Source organism: Coturnix japonica, chromosome 4 (assembly GCF_001577835.2).
Source record: "Coturnix japonica isolate 7356 chromosome 4, Coturnix japonica 2.1, whole genome shotgun sequence".
Lineage (NCBI taxonomy): Eukaryota > Metazoa > Chordata > Aves > Galliformes > Phasianidae > Coturnix > Coturnix japonica.
Window position 1 is genome coordinate 47,456,412 of NC_029519.1, and position 27,147 is coordinate 47,483,558.

The 27,147-nt window shown below is 40.5% G+C and overlaps 2 long non-coding RNA genes across 4 annotated transcripts in view; one reads left to right on the plus strand and one right to left on the minus strand.

Annotated features, from left to right (window-relative positions):
• LOC107313547 overlaps positions 1–10,392 on the minus strand; it is a 28,700-nt gene extending 18,308 nt beyond the window's left edge. The window contains exon 1 of one of the 2 annotated variants that reach the window (XR_001555051.2): positions 9,811–10,392. This is a non-coding gene — a long non-coding RNA (uncharacterized LOC107313547). The remainder of the gene's footprint in view (positions 1–9,810) is intronic. The other variant, XR_001555048.2, reaches the window with a different exon arrangement.
• Positions 1–27,147, plus strand: part of LOC107313549 — a 112,805-nt gene that overhangs the window by 56,600 nt on the left and 29,058 nt on the right. The gene's annotated exons all lie outside the window — the stretch shown is intronic.

Genomic DNA, 27,147 nt, shown 5'->3' on the forward strand with positions numbered 1-27,147 from the left:
CTAAGTGCTCCACTGTTGATTCAGGCTGCTGCTCAGTATTTCTATTGCACCTTATTAACTTATATACTTAAATGAACTAAATTATATCTCTACTTATGGTATTTGAAATCTGGGGATGTTTGTTTTGGGTTTATTGTTGCATTTTTATGTTTCTTTTGTCCCAGGATCTGTGGGGAAAAATAAGCTTTTTTTAGGGATGAGTGGTTTTAAATTATTTTATTAATCTTTATTATCTGAATTAGTGGATTTTTTTCTATCACATTAATGTTTATATAACTCTTGCCAGTGCTGGAGGTAATGAGTGTTGCTATTGTACAATATTTTGCATTCCTTGATATTTACATTATTTATGAGCATATTGGCTGAAATTCCAAAGAAGTGCATAGTCACACTGCTTCAAGCCTAATGCGGGGTTTCTACCATCTAATCCATATGAGAATAGAAGAAGGGAGTAGTGAGTAGAATCAACTTTCCGATGTGTGCTGAGATTTGAGGTCTACCTAGGGTGCAGGTGTGTTGTTCTCTTCAAGCTATTTCACAGATTTAGCACACATGCAGACAGCTTTAGATTTTTCACTGAGTGCAGATAATTGTTGAACACCTGCCAGTCCCTCATTCTGATTGTGGAAACTTTTTTCCATGATCCCTTTCCTGGTCTTTTCCTTTGCAAGAGACCACAGCTCAGTTCTTGCAGTTACCTAGAGTAATCTAATCTAGGGCCTGAAAAATTATAATCTTAGGTATTGGTAGGAGTGTATTTTGTTGATCCAAGGAATTATATTGCAAAACAAACCCCTTACATTAGCACAGCAAGTAAAACTTTCTCAGTGCTGTTTGGGATACAAAAACTTTATAAGCAATTCTGTTGATGCAGTCCTTCCTATTCCAGCCAAGTCACTCTTTTGGCTTCCATAGTGCAGAGAAACTGGAGAATGTAGTATAAGAGCATTTGATCACTATGGACACAAGTGCATTATATTTTTGTTTTGAAGAAATGTGCTCCATTTTTCTCTGGTCTTTGCCTCAGGTGGGAGCTCTCCAGTCTCTCTTGTGTCCTGATTCAAGGCAAGCATTCCTCCTCAGGGAAGACACAACCTGAACATGCATCATCTTCTCTCCCTCATACGAAAAAGGGTTTCACTTGGAATGAACCACCCAAAATATTGCAGCTTCTTAGTTTATACTTCATAATCTTCAGCCTGATAAATACAATGTAGAACTGTGTCTCAAAAAAAGGTTTCTCCTAAGATATCAGCATACCCTCTTGAAAGTGTATAAATCTCCCTTAATTTTCTTTGTAGCGCTTTTAGCCTTTCTGTCCTAGCTGGATACTGAAACTGCTGAAGGTTCATAAAAGTGAAAAATGAGGAGTGAAATATACTGTGAGTTTGAACTTTCAAACCTGAATAAGGCTTAATTATGATTTCATCAAAAGTGACTTGCATAATAATTTCTCTCAAGTTTTAATGCTGTAAACCTGTCTTACGCAGCCCATATCCACATTTTCATTGGCCGTGCCAGAGACTCACATCCAGATTTACCACTTGAGCATGAAAACATGATTCTATAAAATGTGCCAGTTTTCTGAAAGCTAAATATCATTGCCTCAGTACTAGGAATATTCTCTAAAGTAAATACAAAGAAGCATAGGGAATACTGAAGAAACTGAATCTATTTATCTAAGACAAAACTGGCAAATTTTTAAGGACATCTTTTCCAGGTACTGTCAAATAGCAATTGATGTTCTTACATAATTTGGACCAGAAATGATATTCAAAGAAAGCGAAGAGTATGTCATAGGTAATTTCCTTTTTATTGTATGTTGTCATTGTGCCCCGCTGTTTTAGATGTGATACATGTCATCACTAATAATTCCTGCACCCCACAGAATGTCTATTTTTTCCTTTAATTCAGTGGTTAGATGAGCTAGCCAAATTACACACAGTTGTGAGTTTCAGTGGGAAAGTGGCTGGTGTGTTATAAGAGATGGATTTCACATGTTGGGCCAGGACGGGAGCAGCACTCCCAGCCCCATGCCACACCTACCCAGGGCCCTGAAGCCAAATGACCACAGGCTCCCATGCAAGGGGATGAAAGTTAAGGAGATTGGAGGCTGGGAGGGAGAGAGCTGGCCATCAAATGTGATCTGAAGACAGACTGGAGGATTTGTATGCAGCGACCTTAATCTGGGGAAATGGTGTGTGGTTTCCAAATAGTGCGCCTAGGCTTGCTAGTAAGTCTGTATTTATCTGAATGTATGTTCTGTTTTTGTGGGGGTGGGCATGAGCATGCACTCTGGAATAATAATGTCTAATATCAATTTAGCCAACCCTGCAGTGGGGAAAGCAGAAGTGCAGAGATTGTGCTTGGCTTCCAGTATTTTGTTTCTGGTTTGAGCACTTAATTTATGCTGTTTATCCAGGAAGCCTGCTTTCCTTAACCTTTGGAAGGCAAAATACTTTGAAGCCAGAAAAGCAGTGATCCTCACGAATTTACCCTGGGCCAGAGAGGCAGGGCTTTGTTTAAAGTCACAGTCCATCAAATGGGATTTGCATTCCCCTTGCATCCCTCCACCTTCATTATTTTTTTTCTTGTTGTTTTAGTTTTCTTTCTTCCTCAGGGGCACTCATTGACTGAATTGTCTAAACACATTGACCACGACTGCCAAGTTATAAATACTTTCCTTCAGAGATGATAATCTAGATAAAGCAGTTGGCGAGCTGCCTTCAGAGGAGGAATATACAGCAGGGCAAGCTTCTAGCACTTTTATTTATCATCTGGAGTATCTAAATCATTAGCACTAGACAAAGGCTTGGGCATTTCCAAGGAGCTAGGAATAGATGTGTGATTTATGCTGGCAAGGCATCCATGTGTCCCCTCATCCTGCCACAGCCCCAAGGTGGCAGGAGCCACAACCTCAAAACAGAGGATGGTCATGGGCAGAGCTGCTGGGGTGGGATATGGTGGCTACCTATGCTGCAGCTCTGTTGCTGGTGGGGCTCATTGCCAGGTTTGGGGTGCTGGCACCTGGTAAAGGGCAGATGGAGAGGGAAGCACTTCCTTTGTCTTGGCCTTTGCTGCTCACACTGTCTCCAGTGCCAAAGAACCATTTTCACCTAATTCTCCAAAGGTGATTTTAATCAGATAAAAAAATAGATGTGGCAGGTTTACAGGTGTGTAAACATCTTGTTTTACAAACAGTAATATAAAAGCATGACTTGACCTGACAACTTTTCTTTAAGGAAAATATTCTCTGTCTCTAATGATTCTCCTGATTCCTGTTTCCAGAGACAAGAATGTGTTGCACAATGAATTCAAAATAAAGTAATCATGAGGAAAGCAGGTTCCTTAAAGCAAAGCTTTTGTAAAGCATCACAGACATAGTTATTTTAATCTTCTACAGTGTCTCTATCAGCACTTCCCTTCCTCCAAGCAATTTGGACCAGAATGAGAGCAGCAATAATTGCAGTATGAGTCACTGGCTATATTTCAGGTGAGACATCATTGTGGTGGAAGGCCAAGAAGCAGGGCTTAAAAATGGACTTGTTTTTATATTGCTTCTTTAACCAGCAGTGGGGTAATCCTTATAATATAGTAGCGCCATGAAGGTCACTGGGCATCACCAGTCTTGGGGTTCACTGGCACTGCTGTACAACTTTTAGGTTTCCAGGACACCTTCAGAAAATAATTGAGCACCTCAGCTTTCTCTGTATCCCATGTGACCAGGTTTCCCATTTCCTTCCGGAGAGAGCCCACATCCTCCCTGATCTTCTTTTTTCACTGATATACCTGTAGAATTTCTTCTTGCTCCCCTTTATGTCCCTGGATAGATTTAATTCTGTTTGGGTTTTAGCTTTTCTAACCTGATCCTTTGCTGCTCAGACATCTTCTCTGTAGTCCTCCCAGGTAATCTGTTCTTGCTTCCACTCCTTATAGGTTTCCTTTTTGATCTTAAGTATAGAAGCTCCTTGTTGATCTATGAAGGCCTCCTGGCATTCTTGCCTGCCTTCCTTTTTCTCAGGATGCACTGCTTCAGGCCATAGAGGGAGGTGGGCCTTTAATACCAACCACCTTTCTTGGGCCCTACTTCCATCTATGACTCTTTTTCATGTCACCCTGCCAGGGAGTTCCCTGAAGAGTTCGTAGTCTGCTTTTCTGAATATCAAGCTTGCTGTTCACCCTCTTTGACACCCTAAGGTTTTTGAACTCCACCATTCAAATCAGAGCTTTTTGTGGAGCTTTTGGAGAGAGTCCAGAGTAGAGCCGTGAAGATGCTTGGAGGGTTGGAGTAATTCTGCAAAGGCAGGCTGAGGGATCTGGGTTTATTCAGGCAAGAGAAGAAAAGGCTCTAAGGAGATCTCATTATGGCCTTCCAGTATTTGAAAGGAGATTATAAACAGGAGGGAAATCAGTTTTTTACAAGGGTAAATAGTGATATGACAAGTATAAATGCTTTTAAACTGAATGAGGGAAGATTTAGATGAGATCTCAGGGGGAAGTTTTTTGTGGAGAAGGTGGTGAGGCAAAGGCACATACTGTCCAGAGATGTTGTGAATGCTCAGTCTCTGGAAGCATTCAAGACTAGATTGGATGGGGCCCTGGGCAGCCTGAACTAGTGGATGGCAATCCTGCCATGGCAAGGAGGTTGTAACTGGGTGGTCTTTGAGGTTGCTTTCAACCCAATTCATTCTATAATTCCATAATTCTTTCAGTCCTTTTTAGCAATCTTATCAAGAGATTAAAAAAAGCAATACTACAGTCTGAAAGCTCTGCAGAGAGAGAAAGAATATGCAGGAGCTAATGATGCAAGAGCCCAGAGCAAGAAAGAAGGACATGTGGTTCCTGCTAGAACTTAAAAGGCTAGAGCATGGTCAGCAGTCCTAGAAAAAAATGAATTTTGCCATCCATAAAGCTTTTGTGGCTTGCTAAGACAGGGAAGGAGCAAGAGGATCCCGCCTTTCTCTTACCGTGCATTCATACATAGGAAGATAGCATGATTCCTTCTCTGTCACAGAGCACAGTTGAGATGCAAGCTTTTCCCAGGGTGGAAACCAAGGAACGTTTATCAGATAATGAGATAAAGGAGCTGCAAGTACCTGGCACTTTCAATGCTGTTCTCCCCAGCACTGGGGCCCAGAAGGAGCAGCTGATGAAGGTAACATGATCTATCTGTTGTATAAAGGGAGTGAGTGGAGCCGGGCAGCAAGGAGAAGGGAGGGCTGAGCCCAAGAGGAGCATGCACCAACTAGCACCAGTGCAGAAAACAGCTCTTGGAACCACTTCCATAAATTTTATTTTCCTTGAAGCATCCAACAGAAGTAGAGTGAGGAGGAGGGGCATGGGTGGAAGTGTGATTGGAGCCACAAGCTGTTACAACCTCCCAAACGTGCAGATAGGCAGTCGTTTTCCACCATGACACTGCTGCCCTCTGCAATGCCTAAAGCACATCACTTGAAATTCTGGCAGCTCTTCTCCTCCACAGCTTGCCTGTGGCTTGGAGTCAGTCTTGGAGAGTTCTGCACTGTGGAATAAATGAACAGGTGAATCTAGAGGACACAGCAAGCAGGCAGAGGCCTGTGGGAGAGTGGAATGGGAAGCGAGCAGGGATCCCCCCAGCAGCAAAGCTCCTTCAATCCCAGCATTCCCACACACCTGGCGTCAACAGCATGCTTCAAGCTTTCTTCAGGAATAGTGAGGAGACTAAAGGGTCCGCCTCCCAACTACTTGCCCAGCCACAAAACTGAGGCCAAGCATGTTTGGCCTAGCAGAGCCAGGAGAGTGGCTCCTTCCTACCATTCAAGTCCCAAAAATTGCAGAGGAGCCCTTATGCAAACTTTTGTCCTGCCCTTTAAAACTTAGCTCTGCTCCCTTCATTTCTGTGGTGAGGAAGTATTTATTCATATTAGGAAATGTGGGTGGGAAGCAAACACATAAACATGACATTCGTTATCAGATATTTCATGTTTTAATTGTGAGTACTTTAAGCAACAGGGAATATAAACAAAATATTACTTCTTTTTTAACCTGTAGTTATAGCAGCTAGATCATTAGCTATTTGCTTATCTGTTATCATAACAACATGTGGTTAGTGGTATGGCAGCTCCGAGGCAAGGAGCTTGAAGTACAATTCCTATTGCCATCCATGTTCTACAATAGTGTGCAGTGAGCAGAGTGGGTGAAGAGATCCCCCAGGATTGTGAAAAGGCTGTATCCAAACCCTTTTGATTCAATGAAATCAGTGACGTTGACTTTATCTGAGGATTCGGAGACAGCCTCAGGCTGAGTCAGAGAACAGAGAATCACAAACACATGTACTGATGCCCTCAGCATTTGTCTTCTAGATTAAATCATTATTTTCTTTTATTTAGGGGCAGGAGAAGGGAAAGGGAATGTAGGAGGTGCAGTTGCCAAGGCAGAGAACAGGATTGTCTAAAGCATGTAAAAGTGTTTAAGTGCTTTATGATAGTTCTAAGAAGTGCTGGGTGAAAGTATTTTGCATCTAATAAATGCATAAGAACAGAATAATATTCACAAAGCCATAATTCCTTCCAGCATAGACTGAATGCAAAACAGATCTGATAGGACCCAGGCAGAGAGAAGCAACTGGTTGTTATTGAGGCCACCATGGAAACCTCTCAGCACTGTACTGTAGTTCCAGATGAGAAAGCAGAGGAGCAGACCATGACGTGACTGATACCACAGCAAAGTCTCAGCTATGCTTGTAATAGTATAAACTCTTACAATGATCTCTTGATTTTAGTGCTGCATAGATAAACCCCAGTCATTACATTTTAACAGATGAATGATCCTAGAAACCTAGGTGAATAGACTTTTAGCTAGGTTAGAGGAAATTTCAGTCCTGAGACATACAAGGACTCATTCCTTGCTGTAGAAGTACCTGTATTTGCAGAACTGTACTCCAGCTGCCAGGGACCTAGGGCCCCGCTGAAGACCCCAGTGCTGTAGTGTGATTGCTGCAGCTCGCACAGTAACTTCCGCAGTGAAATAAATTGTTTTGAAAATGCTTAGGCTCTAAAAAAATCCAGCAGGGCTGTGAACATGAGTACAAAAAGAGGCAAAGTGGTAATGATATGTACATACTGAACTACTTATTCCCTAATATCTAGGTGATGATAGGGTTTGAAATGAGGCACTCCAGAGTTAAAAGGAAAACGTGAACAGAAAGCAAGCTGCTTAAAGTGAGAAGATACAGTGTGCATTCATTGCTACAAACAAAAGGCGGTGCTGAAATGAAGCACCTCCTCTGTGATCTAATCGGGAGGGAGTGTTGGGTAGGATCCTTGCAGTTTGGGTGCAAGTCATTCTTCTGTTGGGTGACCTTGGGAAAATCACGTTCTTCAAGCCTGTGCAGGACAGGAATAGTCACATCCTTTTCTAACTGAATTATTATCATCCTAACTGAAAGAATGAATAATTGCATCTGTTGTTTTGGCCTTCCCCTGTCATTTTTCTTAGTTCAGCTCTTGTGTCAGGGTGTCTCTCCTCTCACATATGACACGCTGGGCAAGCTAAATCAAATGTCATTTATGAAATGAAATGGGATTAAATTTTACTTGTAGTTTAACAAGCACCCAACTCTATTATCCACAGTGTCAACTTCTTAAAATTTACTTAACATAAACAAACCATAGACTGTTGCTAAGGAAATATTATAACATTGTAATAATTATAACAGAAAAATGTTATAACCATTCTCTGATGGAGGCACTGTTGACTTTTCAGATTTTCCTCAGATTTGTATGGATAGTATTTAATTTGATTGCCCTACACAAAGCTTAACACAATGCTTATTTACTTTAAAACAACGTGTAAAGATATTTGTCAAAAATCTTAAGTGAAAAGAGCACTCAATGTTTTTGCATGATCCAAGCACAAGACTGCATTAGGTTATGCCTGCTCACAGTCCTTTTCTGTAAAACACAATTGTTAGAGTATAGCATTTGGTATTGTTATTTCCTTTTCCATTTGCCTAGCATAAATGAGTGTCAACACAGCTGACTGAGGAATGACGCATGCATTGATTCCCAGTGCCAGTTTGAACTAAAATACTATTCAGTGCATTTCAGTTCTGTATTTTAATGCTGCTGAAGGTCATGCTTGAGAACTTAGGAAAGGTTGTATAGATTCTGAAGCTTCTTAAGTTTAATGCGTGTTTATTAATCACACAATGCACTTCCTGCATTACCCAGCCCAGACAGCTTTCTTGATGCACAATTGTGTTGTATTTATTGCATATCCTCCAGGGCTGGGATTTAGTGTTTGGATGGCTAACAGGAACAGAATGTTTTTGTCTATGACTAACGTAATGACTAAGTACAGGGCTCCAAATGGATCCCAGATCTACTGGGACAGAACAAAGCAGGATATGAAGATGATAACATCTGAAACCACTCTTAATCTTAGTGAAAGGGGGTCACAACTGTCTTTGCCAATACATCAAAAAGGTCTTGCTTACAAGAAAGCATTTCAAGGCTCTTACAGAGGTGAGGGTCAATTGAAAAGATATCCAAAGCTAGTAATAATATACTGTATTTTTAATGAACTTCAGTGTATGCTGATCTGTGAGTGGCTGGGGCATACATTCACCATACTGTGACAATGACAGGACAACAACATGACCTTTCATCTTAGTAAAATGAAAAAATAACCACCAAAAGTCTCTGTGCCTAATGAAACAAGGGCTGACCAGGAAGTGGAAGATCATGGTTATTTATAGTTATTTCTACACATCACATCATATTCTACATACCTTTTCTCACAGAGTGTTCATGCAGATGAACCAGAGAACTGAGATATTAATTTCTCTTTATAGAAACGTACCTCTTAGAATCCTTTAGTCTGCTAGTGTTTCTCATCTCATGCTAAAAATGCTATGTGCAACATGGCAGCAATTTGAAATTCTTTTATGTATTATAGGAATTTTTAAATCTAAGTTTACAATACTTGTTGCAGGGTTTTTCTTTAATGCACTGGGAGTGCCTTATCAGAAATCCACCACAGAACAAGGCAAACTAAAAACTCACAAGAAGCATGGCAAAAAATGCAATCTCCTTAACTCCTACAGCCCTCTCTTTTCATTTTTTCCCATAATTTGCCCTCTAACTTAAGAAATCAGTAGGATGAATAGATGAGCCTTGTAATATGGTCATGGGACCATAGGATAGATCTTCCACATAAACCTCTAAGTAAAGCAATTGATTAATACGTGTGTTGTACTGTAGGGAATCTACAGAAGTTTTAGACTTTTGTTTCTCTAACTCAGAGACAAGCAGAAGATGCAGCTGCTTTATCTAACAAGGAGTTTCATATCCTTTCTTGAATAATCTGACATGCAGGGTAGGCTGTTCTTGAGATTTTGTCAGGTACTATTACCTTCTTGTGAAAGTATGTATGTGGCTCTATGTTCTGCATAAACCAGGCTTGTGTAAATATAAAATATTTAAAAATATGCAGTTAGGTTTTCTTTACCTTGGCCTTATTAAGTACAGAAATAACCACTTGTGCTTGTGTTGAAGGAAAGTGTTTCTTTATGGGGTACTGAAATGAACTATTCAAAACTACCAAATCCTTCTAAAATATTCTTGCAGAGCTGTGAAAGTCAGTGAGACCTTGAGTTATATTGTCAGCAGCATGCTGTAAAAGCTGCCAGAGAATGATGAAAGTATGAGCTTGACACTAAGCCTATTCAAAAATGATATAAGTTAGTTAATAGTCTTAGTTAATTGTATGGTAACAATAATGAAAAGATAGTAGTAAATACCCAAAAGGTTATTTACAGGAAAAACTCACCCGTATGGAAGCCTTCAGTCTACTGGGAACCACTGAAGCAATCTCTACCAAGGAGCAATCTCCAAGAGATGCTGCCTTAGTGGTGGTCAGCCCTTAAATGAGGTCTAGAGGAGTTAAGCTCCACCCCTTTCAGGAGCACAGCGAAATTACTCTCACCTGTGTTCCCACAGCTGCCCCAACACTGGCCTCAGCTGATTAATCAGAGATTCAGGCTGTGATTACCAATTTCCCATACATTAATTAATGGACATTGTTTACTCGGAATGTTACCTTCCTATTTATGTTCTATTCAATGCACTCACCCTTCCAGTAACAGGCCAGAGTATCTGTGTGTACTCATTAATGAAAGTGAGTAACACAAATATAGAAGGAGAAAATCACTTGAATTCTTCATCATGCATTTTCTTCTTGGTTGAAAGAGAACAGAAAAAATCCTGCAGGAGTTTCTGTTCCTCGGGGTCCCATTTTCTTCTCTAGGACTTCTCTTAGAAACAGTGGTTTGAAAGATCGCCTCTTGTAATTGCACAGTCCATAAAAACCCAACTGTCACACTTGAGAAAAAAGCATCAACACAAAGTAACAGGCTGCATGCCACACACACTGAAAAATATGTTATCTGTATTAACGTAACAACAGCAAATAATTCCTGTAATATTTTAAATGTTGCTTTTCAGAATTCGAGGGCTAATATCAAAAACTAATTTCTACATAGAAGTTAATTGCTAAGTGCCTTTTCCACTTGTCACACCATAAATAAATAAATAAATAAATAAAAATTGCTATGATGTTGACCATTGTCTTTTCCAGATTGTTAGCAATGAAATAATCTCTTCCAAGACAGACTTTTTTTATTTTTTTTTTTTTTTAAATATTTGTGTCCAACATACAACAAAACCTTGAGCTTTTGGTCTGATGGGAAAGTGATACTTTATCTATGAACTGGATATTATGATCTGTTCACTAGGTAAAAAATGAAACGCTTTCCAAAGGGGATCTTTAAACTGCAAATCACTCCTATATGCATACCTTAAGAATTCCAGAAAAAAAAACTGTGGTGTACAGAAAGGTGTACCTTCTTCACATGAGATTTCCTCCTTTTGTGGGATGGAGGTTCGCTGATTTTACTTGCCTGATTGTGAATCTAATATTCTTACATAATTTTCAATTGGGTACCTGCTTTTGGGATCTGAGCTTACATGTTTGTATCTAAAAGAGTGACTACATATTTATATTTCAAAATACTGAATGCCCTGCCACTTTCAGAAAACTCAGTTTAAGTACTCAGTGCTAAAGTTGACTTTCATTCGGAGCTTCAACTAGACATGAACAAAACAAATTGGCAGATTTAATTTGTAATTACTAATATTTCACATAAGGTTGAAGGCCTTTTCTGCTAGGTCTCTGAGGCTAAAACAGTGACTATCAAGTGGATGCTATATGCATTACTGTATCCTTGCTGTACTTTTAAACTGTTCAAAATCAGTGTTGGGAATCCCGCATATGCAGTTATCAACAGGATCCAAACCTCTTTTGAGGATAGCCTAAGTTAACTCATTCTGAACAGGTTTTAAAGCCCCTGTTGAATTTTGGACAATTCTTCTTTTACGTGATTTGATTTACCCAACTCTGTGTTCTTATTTGCATTATGTACCTGTCACACTACTATGTTTATAGAATCATAGAATGATTTGAGTTGATGCCATCTAGTTCAACTCCCCTGCAATGTACAGAGACACCTACAGCTACATCAGGTTGTTCAGGGCCCCATCTGTCCTGACCTTGAATGTTTCCAAGGATGGGGCATCCATCACCTCCTTGCGATGTGCTGACCTCTTGATGCACAAAAATTTTTAAGATTGAAAAATAAATAAATAAATAAAAAGTGATGGTTGCCTGCAATTATTTTCTGTTTGTCTGATTGAATACCTAGTTTATTTTAAACTGTAGAGTGCAATGCATCTCCTTTGTATACAATGGACCTTTGATCAAGTTTAGTGAAATGGGTCAGTATGTAGCACTTTTTTTCCTATTAGTAATTTCAGAGACTGAAAATTAATTAAACACAAAGGCAGGAGGCTGGTTAGGTCCTTTGAAACAATACAGGCTTGTAACTTATTTTACAGTATCTTAATGTAGAAACACCTACCAAAGGGAAGTCACCGGGTTGGGGAGAAAGACAGAATGTGGCATCAGTGGCTTTTCTCAGTGCTTTGAGAAGAAAATTGTCTTTGAGCAAGTACTTGTTTTCTTCACTAGTTTGAGTACACCTTAAACCTCCTGGAAATCATTGTCACACCATTGTGGGTAGGGACAAATTGGATGTTCTGAAAGTTTTGAGAAATATATGTTGTACTTAGTGTTTGTATTGAACTACAATGCACTGATTTCTGTATTACAGATCTGACAGGGAAGCAACAGATTGTCTTCTAGGACATGGCTTAGATAAAATTCACTTTGAGATATATTCAGTGCCTCACCATCTTATTGCATCTTTCTTTCTGAGGAAAAGTTAGCAAAATCTGGAGAGTTCTCATTCCTAGTGTTCATGGTTTCGTTTCTCTTTTCTTGCCTGCTAGTTCATCTCTAAAAAGGAGACTTCAACTCATGGCATAGACTATTGGACATTGCAAAAACATGTTTAGTGCCTACCAGTGCACCAGATTGTTACAAGAAAGGAGTTTTCAGTGTTACTGAGGCATAGGACGTTGCTGCCAGAGCAAACAAATTTCTGTGGTAAATAATTCCCTAAAAGAGATCTGTTGCAGAGAAATGTGTAAAATAGTTTTTAATTACTTACTTATTATTGCCACTAGCATGAAATGTGTCACCTCAGAAGAGAGAAAACCAAACTGAATAGATAAGAGTCACCCCATCCCATGCTACCTGCACTCTAGAAAAATGAGCTTCCACCAAGTCTATAAAATGTATAACAGACTTTTGAGACTTAATAGTTAAGTTAATGGCAGATAGCCAAAACTACCAGTGCAGTGGATTAGGAAAAAGTCTCCAAGTACAGCTTGAGGTACATGAAATCCGTACACCATTTGGAGAGTAAAATAAAGACTATGAAGAAAACTATGCTGCCAGCTGAACGGGCTCCTATTTCGTTCATAGTCTCAACAGAGCAGCTTGGTGCAGCTAGAAAAATTCCTCTCTTACTGTACTGCAGACTAGTAAATGAGAATGTAGGAAAACTACAGTATCCTATACCTAGTATCCTTCTGTGTGTAGGTGAAAAAGAGACCACCTTTCTGCTATTCTTTCCAGTTTCTATCATCTTTGTATCAAAATGCCTCTTTCTTGCCTGTTCAACTCATATTTGTCTAATATCTTATTAACCATGCCAACGAGTATGTCTTAATAATACTTATCATGGAGGGGTACTAGCTTCTTCTTGGCTATGAATTACCATGAGATGCCTGAGATTGTAATTTTCTTTCTTGTTGGTGTTCCTGGAGCATATCTGCCACACCCTTGCTTCAGAAGAATTATCTACACAAGTTAGGCCACGTGAAGGCCGCAGTGATTTCAATGTGCTCTGATGATTTGACTCCCAAAATAGCATTTCTTTGGGTGAAAAAAGTATTGAAAAATAGAAGGCAATTATTTTAAAAGGAGGTAATAACGTCTTTCTATACCAAATGGTGATTATGAGAGACTCAAAAGATGTAATAGTGACAGTAACTCAAGTGCTCTACATTGACTCCATTGAGATGCTAGAAACAGTACTGAAATCTCACTTCTGCCACTTTTTGTTTATGGCTGAAATACACAGCTGGGGGAGAGGGAAATAGGCTGGCATGGAGCTCGGGTGTGGATCCTTGACAGAGCAGTATGGCCAAGCTGGTGTGTGTAACCTGCCCCATGGTGCTTGCTGCTGGCACCCCCATTCCCATTAACATAGGAATGGCTTAGTTTGTAAAGCAGACAATGAAACCCAAGGAAGCAACACAAGGCAGCTTCATTTTACAGAACACTCTGATATATTCCATATGCTGTGAAAGCAGTTTTTGACTCTATCTAGGCAGGATTGGATGGAGAAATTTGAAAGTGAGGAAACAGAAGGCAAAAGGAAAAGTCAGAAACCATCATCTGGTTTCCAAAGAGGTTGGAACACTATTTGGTTTGGTTTTCAGACATGGCAATTTAGCAACAGGAAATGTCAGCTCATTAGAGCCATCGCATGGCATCATGTGATGATAGCAGTCATTCCCACTGGCTGGGGTCCAGCAATCACCCTCGGTAAGGAAACGGCAGGATTTGATATGTATGTCTCGATTTCATTTTTAAGACGGGATAGTTTAGTGGGCTAGTTGACTTGGCAGGCTGTTAACAGAATTAATTTGATTGCCTTGGCAGTGGTAGGAGGATGCATGAAGGAAACCTTCTGGCTCTGCTGCCAGCATTTAATACCCAATGATTATCATATACCATCAAAATGGTGCTGGACGAAGCATGTGTGAGGGCTTATAACAACTTTACCAAAAATAGTAAGTGCCATTTGAAGCTGGCAAATATGCATTCAAGAGAAAACAAGCTTTCCAGTTAAAGCCAGTTGGGACTTCACCCCACAGGCCTGTTACTTTTCACGTTCCTGGACTGTGTCATTTTTCATTCATGCTCCAGTTGTGAGAGTGCTGCTTTATATTATCTCCTGCTGAATTACATTAAAGCCACGGCTGTCTGCTGTTGATGGAGGCCATTTCCACTGGAGGGTGGATGCCTGTATTAATGACAGCTGGATTTTCTGTTGAACGACTTGTAGTTTTCTCATAGTGTGATATTTTGCCTAGAACACACTCAGAAAAATATGGCACAGGGAGCTATGCATTTTACACATGCAAACCTCACATCTTTGCTTGGAATGAATGAAAATGCCACTTGGCAAGTGATTCATTTGTAAAATTAGCTTTTCTTTAAATACTTAGCATAACGCAGAAGATGTTCAAGAAGAAGCTATGTATCTAGCAGGGCTTAGCTCTGGGATTTAGTCCTCTGGAGCTAGTGGTGGCATTTCTGCCTTACTCCAAGTGGATAAAGGTAGAACAGGCATGAGTATTTTTCATCCAAAGGACTGAAAGTGTTTAAAAGCATTCAGTAGAGATGAATGCCTCTCCAAATTTAGAGCTGCAACTCAGTTTCCACGATCAGGCCAGTGTTGACTTCACATCCAAAACTAACATAAAATGGAATATCTATGTCGAAACTGGCACAAGACCTATGTCTGAAGATGCTGTTTTCTTCTAGGTTTAAGGTGAAATGCAGTCAAGGGCCTCTGATTTTGAACACCACAAGGGAGCCATGCCAGGTCTAACCCAAGAAGCTGTCTGCCGAGCCAGCACAACACTACAGGGGCACTTTTTTTTCAGCAGTAGAGGTCAGCTCCAAGGGCGCCAGATCTGCCTGAGTTCTGGGAGGGTTGGTAGGTCCCAACGCATCTCCTAGCCCAAATTTTAATTGAAGTGCTGAGCAGTGTTATCATCAAGATTGCTAAATACTTCTGATGAAACACGCTAGTTTTACAAAAGCCAGGGTTTTCTTTTTCATTCATGTTTTATGAGAGAAGAAGGAGGTGTTTGAAGTATTGCAGCTAATTTTGTTCATTTCAGGTTGGTGGTTCTTTTTTTTTTTTTTTTCATTTTGTTCTATTTTTGCCTTTTAAAAAGTGCTGATCACTATAGGATCTTTTATTTACTAGAGGTGTAGCAGCATAGCAAAATTAAAACTATGGAGTACAAAATTCATGTATCTGTTGGGAAAAAAGTGGGGGGAATGGAACTGCAACCACAAACAAGTGTATGACTGAAATTAAGTCTTCTTTGCTGTCTGTTCCTGATGCTGGTTTTTCAAGGTGTTTGGTTTTAGAATCCATTCTACCATTTCCTGTCCTTTATGAGCCTTAACAGTCACATTTTTGTTTCAGTGCTATATACACTCTTTTTTTTTTTTTTCTGGCAGACCGCAGCTTGCACGTGTACAGGTGCACTCATATGCACACACACACAGAGGAACACAGAAAGCTCAGGAACTCCTAGCAGATCATTACAAAACTAGTATTCTAATGGCCATTTCTTTGTAGTAGATATATATTTTATCCTGACAAATCATCTCTTCTGGGACAAGGAAGAAGACAGTTCTTCATCCAGGTGTCGCCAAGACAATTTCATATCTGCTGAAGCCCACTAGTGTGTGGATTGTCTGCCTGAGCTCATACAGCTTCAACCACCCAAAGGACTTCTGGTACCTCACACTAAATCAAAGTGATCTGCTTTTGTGGTTCAATACATTATTGAGGGAACCACAGTGTGATTGGCACACAACAGCACTGCTCATATGCTTGTCCTTCTGCATACCCACAAGGGTAAACAGGAGAGGAAAATAAATGGAAAACCAGTGTGAGGTATGTTAATTTTAGACAAAGAAGAAGGGAAGGAAGAAAAAGAGTAAGGAAGGGGGAGAAAAAAAGGTCTGATAAGAAATAATGAGGTATATATATTTGACTTATCAATAAGCAGCAGTCAGGTTCTCCAAGAAATGTCATGACCAGGTGTCATCTTTTGAATGTCTTTGATAGGCAGGCATTTAACCTCCTGGGATGTACTTTAAATATGTATAAAACAACAACAGCAACAAAATGGATTCTGAGCATAATGAGTCTGCCAGCCCAATGGTAACAGTATCAACCACAAGTTTATGCGAAGATAACTCAGAAATAAGTTAAATGCGGGTTGAGAGTCTGCACCTGGCCTCAGGGATGACTGCCATTATTTCTGTGGTTTTTCATTCACATTTTCCTAGGTTCTCTCATGCTTGTTTTCTAACACTCACATGCAGAGCCCACACAACAGGGGAGCTGGCTGACTAACGGGTGATAGAGAGGAAACTGTGACAGTGAGTAAAGCGCTAGGCAGCACCAAATGCAGGAAAAAATGGGTGGAGAAAACCATCTGAGTTGGAGCAAACAAAGAAATTACAGTAAATGTCAGCGGGTGGAAATGTTCAGAAAACTGTAACCGTTGTGTAGTTCCTCCCTAAGGGCACATGGATCAGGAAGGCAGGGGGGGTGCAAGGGGCTCATACCCAGCTTCTTCTTCCATCTTCCCAGGGACAGCTTTGGAACTTCTGAATGTGGCTCTGGTGTAACCCTGCAGCTCAGCAGTAAACTCATTGACTCAAGCAAGGATTGGATGCAGTGTGGTGGCTGTTGTGTACAGAGTGTCATGCATTGTTAAAGCTTGTGCTCTAACTAATTTGAAATTGCATACACCAGGAGTGTGTAATTATGTCATTATTAACACATTAGGTTTGACTGGAATTGCTGGGCTTGGTTGATAGAAGCGTCCTACAAGTTAATTTGACATAAGTGAATCAATACCTTTCCCAATGTCGTGTTAAGCATGCATCAGATAGCAAAAATGGCTATTTTTTTTTTTTCTTGAGGCTGACTTGACTTAGGTTGCTTTAAAAGGAAACAAAAGAAGGAATCCATTCCTACCCATAGCACACAAGGTCAGATAATCTGAGGCTCTCCCTTCTTTTTCAAACTGAAGTGCCCCGATACTATTATGGGGTTACACCGCTGCTTAGTCTTTGAGAAGCATTGCTTCCCTACATGTATACTTTTAGGCACAAAATCTACTGAATGCTCTGTTATGGTTTTGACGTTCTGGTTCCCACTGTATTTCTAATCACTTATCCTGAAAACAACTTCCAGAGCAGGAATTGCATTTTTAGGTGCATCTGCTGTCAAGGGAATGCACTGATGAAATCCACTAGCTGAGATCACAAATGGGACGGCAATGCTGTGTACCAATATGTACAGCACTGACTTCCCAACAAGCACAAGGATTGCTCAGATGAGTCCATCTTCCTCAAAGAATCTTGCCATGACTTTAAAGAGAGATCAGTGGAGGCAGAACTCAATGAGCAGTGGGTAAATGCAGGGAAGGATCCCTGAGTTGCCTAGAATGCTAATGGTCCCTCCCTCTTGGAGATCAGTATTTATAGTGTGGTGTAGGTTTTGGTTTGTTTTTATTGCAAGAGCAATTTTAAGCTCCCCACTGCTCACTCACCATGCTTTCTGCAAGATGGTTGTGCTTGTACATCTTTGGCATTTCTTACAATTGAAGCATTTGCATCCATCCGGAATTCAAATATGTGGCATTCAAATGTAAACGTTACCTGTGTTCAAGGAGGGGCCAACCTCTGCTTAAAAGTGGGTCATCATTCTACACCTCACTCATTCTTATGGAGTGATTTTACCCTGGGATTTGTGTGTTGACTTGCAAAGCTTTTCCTTTCCTGCTTTCCCATTCCAGAGATGACAACTGCTCTGAAAGCATAGTCCCACACCCCATAATACCAGGCTTGCCAAGTATGAACCATCACCCTCTTTCACTCACTTTTGGAGGGGAGAATATCATGCTGGGAGCAACACAGCACCGGCTGGAAATAGGAAGAGAGTTCTAAAACATCCACGCTTTCTTGGAAGCAGTGCATTTTTTTTTTCTGTTTGGCATGCTTATAGAGGACTTGATGTACTTGTAACCTGAGCTCTGGCAATTGTCAGAGCAAAAAGCAAACAGGAACACTCCGTTCCAGTGCATATTTTTCAAACATATTTGAAAGGCAAATGGTGCTGCAGAAAGCATATTTGCTGCTAAAATACAGATCTTTCACTATGTCACAACTACCTTGCTCTGAACACTTGCATGCAGTCTGAAGGATTCTTCTCAGGGTGGTTGAAGTCTGTTTATCCTTCACAAGATAAATATATGGGAACAAGAAAATTAAAAATCAGGCAAGTGATGCTTTGCAATATTTCTTTTATTTAACATGTTTCCTTCGTATCAGGTTGGATATTAGGAAACCATCCCCTCTGAAAGAGTGGTGAGGGGTGGAACAGGCTGCCCAGGGAGGTGCTGGAGTCACCATCCCTGGAGGTGTTTAAGAACCATGGGGATGTGGCAATGATGGTCATGGTTAGTGAGCACGGTGGGATAGGTTGGTTGTTGGACTGGATGATCTTAGAGGTCTTTTCTTACTTTAATGATTCTATGATATATGAAGAGGAAGTTATCTCCCTCTTGTTCCCACGGGAGTTTACAGGTCATTGAGTTTCATAGCTCTCCTTGGTGGATATAGACCATGTACTACAGGATTTTTATCTATCTATCTATCTATCTATCTATCTATCTATTGCTTGTTGAATATTTATCTCTTTATTTCTTGATCTGTTTCCACAGCTCTTGGGAGTTTTACCAGTGAATAATGACTATTGTATTACTTTACTAATATTTTTAAGAACACGAAGTGATGTTGGTGATCTTCCACTTTTAACATCCTCAGCATCTGTACCTGTTATTAAGAGAATCACTTGGGCGTAATGGTACAAGCAGACCTAAAATGTGTTTAGATGTACAAGATTTGTACTTGTCTGAGCAGAGATCCCAGCACGGGAAGACTTTGAGTGCAAGGCACTGCACAGTCATCCTGCCCTTAGCACCTGAGTCTGAGGGGATGAAGTGTGCTGTGGTGCTGCCTTGCTTTTGCCTTTTACCCCCTTTAAGTGTCAACATGACAGAGTGCCTCTCCTGTTATTAAAACAGGTCCATCCAAGAAATGCTTCTTTTCACCGAGTGCTTTCTAGGTGCTAGCTACCCTCATGCTGGTTTGTTTTAAGGATGGACAATATTGCTTCTGACCACACCAGTATGTATTTTTTTCTTGTTAATAGATAATTTAGGCTTAGAAGTACACATTAGAATTTATCCTTCCTGCTGGTTTTATTTGGGTGTTGGTAAAGACATTTGTAAAGAAGGAATGGTGCAATGAGTGGCAGCCCTAAGTTTACCTGTGGAAGAAAGGACCATGTCCAGTGCTTGCTTCCCTGGCTCCATCTGAGAATTTAAGATAATGAGCTGCTTCACTGCCACTGCAGTTTCCTATACATGACATTTTACACCCACCAGGTACATGGCCAAAAACCTCAATTTTAAGACAAGGATGAGTCAAATACAAACAGCACTCAGTATTTTTCCACTCCTGATCTTTCTTCACCAAACATGTCTCTGAGCAGGCAGCTGATGGAGGAGGATGGCCACGTTCCTTCCCTTAGGCTGGTATAACCCAGCCTACCATTCTGACACTCATTTCAGGGAAGTTTATAGGATGAATCAAAACCTCAATGACATAATTAAACAAAGTAAAGAGGTTTTTACACCTCCTCCCCCCCTGAATTTTTTATATATATCATTTATTTTTGGTAGGGGATATACACTGAAGCTAATCCAGGACAATGTTCATTGCACAGCCCAGCAGCTAACCATACTGCGTAATGTAGTTTATATTTTTTTTCATGGTTTTTTTTGGTTGGTTGGTTGGTTGGTTGTTTTTTTATGCAAATGCGACTTAATTTGACATTTGATGGCAAATACCATTAGACCGTGTTATCAGAGTTTATGTTACTGCAAGACTGTGTGGAAAGTAATGCAACAGTTAGTGGTTTAAGGCTGCATACTTTAACCTTTCTCAAGAGCATCTCTGAAGATGCGTCTTCATGTCTCCGGCACAGGACTTCAATCTTCAATGGCATGAGTGTGATAATAACCATCATAATAATGCTATTTCCATAGAGCTGTAATAACAATTTTGTGGCTAATCCTTGTTTACATTTCCCTTTGTGGTGCTTGCTGGCAGGGGTGCACAGCCAGGGAGCCAGGAACAACAACGGGGTCTTTCCGGCATGCACCATTATTTCCAGATCAGCAGTTTTCTTTTGACCTGCTCTAAACTCTGCCCTATTCAGAGGAATAATGTCCACAGGGGAGATACCTCCAGCACAGCTTTTTAGTCCCTTTGTGATGTCTGCCCCCAGATCCCTTTTTTCTTTTTTTTTTTTTTTTCTTTTTTTCTTTCTTTTTTTTTAAACCAAAGAAAACCTTTGGTATAGAAACGAAGCCAAGAGATTTATGTGACAGGGTTGATTAAATCCCAGCTGTGCCATTCAAATTTGGGTCCCAAAAAAAACCAGAACAATTTCCAAGGTGGGCAGCATGAGGTCTGCTCAAGAGACCAGTTTCATGTTAGGGAGAGGAGCAGCATCTTCCCTCTTCATAGGGGCTAAAAAGCCAGTAAGAATTATTTCCATACAACAAAGAAAGATTTCATGGGAAGGGGACAGTACTTGTCAGCAGCACACTTCTCCAGATGGAAGCCCTAAAAGTTCATTGCAAAGTACAGGCATTGTGCTATCCCCAGTAGCTTCAAAAGACACCTTAATTCAGGAAATGCTTGAGAAAGTGCAGTACTGAATGGCTGAGCAATTAGATCAGCACTTGAAGTTCTTGAAACAAAGCAATTTGAACTAGCATTAGAGTTCAGTGGGGACTGGGTAGATCCGTGTGTAGCTCCCACCAGCTGCTATGCCAAAAGATGCATAAGAAGACTTTTGGAAGGTGCTGCCCAGGGATGAGCCCAACAACACCACTTACCATGTGGCTTTGCTGCATTTCACTCCAAGAAGAAGTAGAATGAGTATAACAGGTAGTCTTTTCATCATAGTGGTCTTAGATTATTAAGGAGGTTCAAGCCTGCTGAAAACATTTGATTAGCTTGTAAGGATAAGTCACTGAGGCTTCTGCCTTGTTAGTTCCCCCAGAAAAATGGACTGCTCTTCTAAAAACAGTGCTAGGAAAACTTTTTCCTTGTCTTTTTCAGAAAATCAATTTTTTCCCCAAAAAAAAGAAATTTCTATTTCAGAAGCAGTGCTGTATTCTTTCCCACCCCCAAATACATCAGTTGAAAGACAGAAAATCAAAAAGCATGAGAAATACTCTCATTGGACTTTGTGGAAGTGCTGGAGTGGGTGTCTCAGTGAACTGTACTCTGTGAGCCCAGCAAAAGATAGAGGATGAGAAGCCCCACTTATCCCTTAGGAGAGCCAGTCCAACCAGAAAATCCTTCCCAAAGACCATGGCACTGTGAGGTTCTCACACTGTGCCCAAGTTAGTGGCCAAGTTAGCACTGCCAGTCAGTGTTTTTACCTTTTATTACATGGTATTTTGTTCAGGTCAAACTTCTTTCCCCTCATTTTGTTTCGGAAAATATGGGAAAAAAATCTTTAAGTTGCATCTACTGGGGCATTTTTGACAGCAAAATCATATTGCAAACAAGACTGTGGAAAAACGCACAGTATTTCAAGTGACTGTGAACTGTTCATTGCCATTATGAATTCTCAGGTTGCACACTAATACTGCAATGCCTCTTCCAGCAGTTTCACATTTGTTAGTTTGCTACCCATCTTTCAAGATGATGAATGAGTGAGAGTCATTCATGTGCCCTAAATACAGAACATCATTGGCACTGCTCTCTGATAGTGAATGGGCTGTCAATTTACTACATCAACACAGTGAATAAACCTGGATGCTTCTCCAACATAAACAGAATATTTTTTTTGCAAGAAATACATGTTACTATATTTTGAGTCAAAGTGAGATCAACATACTAGATTGTCTTGTGAACAGAATAATCCAGAAATCTGGGTTTTATTACTGACTCTGTTGATGAGTCATTCTGTAACCTGTGGCAAATCACTTACCACTTCTCTGCCTGTAACTCCCCATATAAATGAAAGAAAATCTAAGAAGGTCAGTATTCTTCCCTACTCTACACTACTACACTACTGCTATGTGCTTTAAAATAATCAGGAGAAAGGCATTAGACAAGTGAAAGCCATTGCACGCTGGAAAATATTTCCATTGTTGCTAGTTTAGAGCAGTTTAGGGGGACTGGTGGATGAGAAGCTGGGCTTGAGCCAGTAGTGTGCCCTCACAGCCCAGAAAGCCAAATGTATCCTGGGCTGCATCAAAAGAAGCGTGACCAGCTGGTTGAGGGAGGTGATCCTGCCCCTCTGCTCTGCTATGTTGACACCTCATGTGGAATACTGTGTCCAGATGTGAAGTCCTCAGAACAGGAGAGATGTGGACCTGTCGGGACACATCCAGATGAGAGCCACAGAAATGATCGTAGGGATGGAACTCCTGTCCTATAAGGACAGGCTGAGAGAGCTGGGGCTGTTCAGACTGGGGAAGAGAAGGCTCCAGGGAGATCAGAAAACCTGTTAGGGCTGTAAGAAAGGAGGGAACAGACTCTCTATTGGGATCTGCTGATAGAACAATGGGAAATGGTTTTAAACTAAGGGAGGAGATGTTGAGATTGGATACAAGGAAGAAGTTTTTTACAGTAATGGTGGTGAGGTTGCCCAGAGAGAGGGATGGATGCCCCAGATCCTGGAGATGTTCAGCACCAAGCTGGATGGGGCTCTGAGTACATGCATTAGCTGTAGATGTCCCTGTTCATTGCAGGAGAGCTGGACTAGGTGGTCATCAAGGGTCCCTTCCAACTCAAATAATGATTCTAAGCTTCAAGAGGGAAGCAAAAATTTGACACCATCACTTTGAAAAGAGGGAAAGAAGCAAAGCTGCTTGAACTAAAAAGGAATTTGTTTTATTTTGTTAATTGCAGTCCTTTTGAAAAATGATACTTAGCCTGCCAGTGAAGTGCTAATTAATGTTAGGATGTGGTACACCATATAATAAAGGCAGTTGCTCAGGAATGCGAACGAAGAAGAAATTGTTCCGGAGATGTTGATGTGTAAACAAGATTGGTGTAGAGGTGGGACACAGGTAAGCCTGACTGCATTTTTCAAGCTGTTGCCTCACTCCTCATGTTCATTATTAGATACTTCCTGTAGTGGGAAACCAAGGAAGAGAAAACCCCTTCCCTTTTAGCTACCACTATCTTTCCAATTCAGAGCCTTAGACATTTAGAAACATATGACTTTAGGATAGGAAAGACCTCTGAGCAGCATCATTAAAAAAATGGTTATGTAATGAACCGTCATAATTTAAAAAATATAATTAAGATTCTACTTCTCACAATGCAATTTTTATTTGGCAGTTTGCTCATTTGTCTGATTTTACATGCTACTGTGTGACTTTCGTCCCACATAAATGAAAAGCTTTGTAGTCAGTTGATAGTTGCCTGCATTTGTCTTTAATTTCTTCAGTTTTTCTCTCTTTTTTTTTTTTTTTAAATTGTTCAGACAGAAACATCCCATAGATTACCTTGTCAAGGGAGTAACTTCTGATTTCTCTCTACTCCTTAACTACTTAGGGGAGTTTTCTTTCTCTCATAGAGGCTTCTGGCTTTGCATTAAAGTCTTTCCCCTGTAGCTACATGGAGGAGCACTTTGCTGATGCTTCTTGTTAGTAACATGCAGCAGTTTGTGACATGACCCTTGTGATTGTCTTCTGCAGCCATCCTTGACTTCACCCCAGGAAAGCATGAAATTAAATTGCAGGCCATTGAATTGATTTTTTTGTAGCTAGCAAAAGCCAGAGAAGGAAAAAATTTATTTCTTATGAATTGTATTGTTTGCATACAAAGCTTCAGAGCTTCCCGCAAAGCTTTTTCTTTCCCCCTTCTCTCTGCCATCCACCTCCCTAAGACTTGAGGAATGGTGATCCTGCCACCAGCAGATATTCTGTTCGGAGCCAGTTGTTCTTCATTATAACTATTTGGTGAAATTAAGGTTTCTTACATAGCAGGGAGAAATGCCCCTTGGGACATTTCATTTAGCAGTGCTGCCAAGCCTTTTTGTCTTGGGTAGCTGAAGCTCTGCTCCTTCACTAGACTGTTCCTCTTAGCCACCTCTCCCTGGGTCACTTCAGCCAAGCACAGGAGACATCTCAGAATCAACCTCAACTCAACTTTCTCTTGTATCATATGAGAGGTTGAGCACAAAAAAGGGTATCCTTCTAGACATATTAGAACAGTTTTGCAGTTAGTGCTACTATAAGATCAAGCTTTTCAGCAGGTGTTCTTTCATTTAGAGAAGAGAAAATCCTCCAGCCATCAGGATGTTGATAACACAACCTACCCAAATGATACTGAGTCTAATGATTTGAAGGAACTTGATATTCCTAAGGGCTGAGGGCTGACTCTTACAGGCTGCATTGGGAACAAAGCATGTTAATGCTTCTGCAAATCTGAGCTCAGTAATTTAATGAATCACTCCCAGTGGATGGAGCTCAGGCTCACCAACCAACACAAGATGTGTTTACTTCTGAGTAAGACAGGAATATCTTTTGTGCTGGAAGGAAAATAGGAAGAAGATATATTGAAATAGCTGTGAGTGCTTACACTCATTACTCAAAGACAAAGGAAAGAGCTGAGGGTCAAAGGAAGGACACTGGGTCCAATCAAGGGTGTGTGTAGAGACAACTTTTCGTTGTCAGCTTGCCAGTGTTAGTGTCACTGTGCTATCTGTAGTCTTCCTTCATTTCATTAATGAAGTGTCCAGCAGCGCACAGCTGCGTGAGGATACTGGAAGGCCTGCTTCAAGTGAACAGTTCAGTACCTCAGCAAAGAGCAATGCTCTTGCAGCTGCAGTCACTTAGAAAGGAACAACAGCTTCCACATAGTTACATAATGATTACAAGCCATTACGGTAACAGCCCGTGTCCCTGCATGGAACACCTTCAGCAAACAGCTGAAGCTTATGTTTTTGATGCCCTCTGGAACTTTCTGAATATAGTATATGATGCCCACCATTGATTCTTACAGTACATCGGAGATATTTTCCTTCCATTGTGATAAACAGGCAGATGAGAAAAAAAAAAAAAGGTACTGAAAAACCTATTGTAAGAAGAACATTGTATATGGAAAATAAAGCTTTGATAAATGCAATTGTATTGTGATCAAAATTCTTACCATGCTGAAAATATGTAGTCTTTTATCTGGAAGGAAACTAGGAGATAATATCATTCTGACACATGGAGGCGCTACATAGCAGGTTGTATCATCTAAAATATGCTTTCATCTTTTCTATAAATATTTTGGAATTCTTGTGCCATGACATTCTTTACTCCCTTATCCAAAGGTTTAAAAACTTTACCAGAAAAAATTAATAGTTGATAATTCATGCTCTTCCCCATCTACTCTGCCCTTCGTGAGGCCCCATCTGGAGTACTGTCCAGGCTTGGAGCCACCAGTACAGGAAGGACATGGAGCTGTTGGAGCAGGTCCAGAGGAGGGTCATAAAGATTATCAGAGGGCTGGAGAACCTCTTCTATGGAAAAAGACCGAGAAAGCAGGACTATGAAAGCCCAGAGAGGCTGTGGATGCCCCATCCCTGGAGGTGCTCAAGGCCAAGTTGGGTGGGGCTCTGGGCCCTGATCTGATGGGAGACAACCAGTCCATGGCAGGCAGTTGGAACTGGGTGATCTTTGAGGTTTCTTCCAACTCAGATCATGCTGTGATTCTATAACAGTGCTATTGCCTGATTTCTCCATAGTCCTATAGCCCTACTAGCTTTAAGATCCACTGCTTAATAATTTTTACAACTGTACAATTTATAAGGTGCGGAGATAGCTTTTTTGGCAGTCCCAATATTCCACTGCTGCACTCAATGTGGAAAAGCAAAACTTTCCCAGATGTGCAATCACAAAATTTTGTGATTTTTGAGACTTACTTGATATGGCATGACAGTTTTAAACGATTGTGAAATCATTTGTTCAGCCCTAAACAAGACAACAGACTACAGAAGTACTTTGTTGTCGTTACTGTTTTCAATCTCCAAAAGATCATTAGCTACTTTAGACAATGTAAATGTCTGAACAAAACTCTCAAAAAACAGAACTTAGACAAGAGGTACTTTTGTTTCCAAGGTATCTCTCCACTTCCCATACACATTCAGCCCTCTGTTGGAAATGTATTTAAGGAGGAGGGAGCTTCAGGCTGTTTGTATAATGAAGTTGACAAGAGGCAATCTTTCATTCAGTCACAAAATCATGCCCTTGTAGTATAAGCCATGAAAACAGCTAATAAAATAATTTAGTGATTTGAAAAGATACCTCATAAAAATAAATAAGCTTCACATCAACTCAGTAATGAAAGTAATCTTACTTCCAGAAAGTGTCTTTTATCTTGAAGACTTCCAGAGCCTCCATAGCTGCCAACACTTTGCACATGTCCAGCCATACATCACAGCCTGGCGAAAGGCACTCCTCTCCATGTGGAGAACAGCCAGCTCTCAGCACTGCAACCCACTGATGACAAGAGATCTCAAAGCCGGTTTAGGCATAGAAAATGCATGACTGTTATCCATGTTGTTTCTCTGAACTAATCAGAGCCACTGCAGAGGCTGTACCTCACGCTGGGTCCTCAGCATTCAAAGCTCTGTCCTTACTCAAAGATACTTTGAGACTTCATTTATTTGCAGCCTGGGTATAAGAATTGCTCCTACTCTATTGTGGTTTCTGAAGGGTTTTTGGA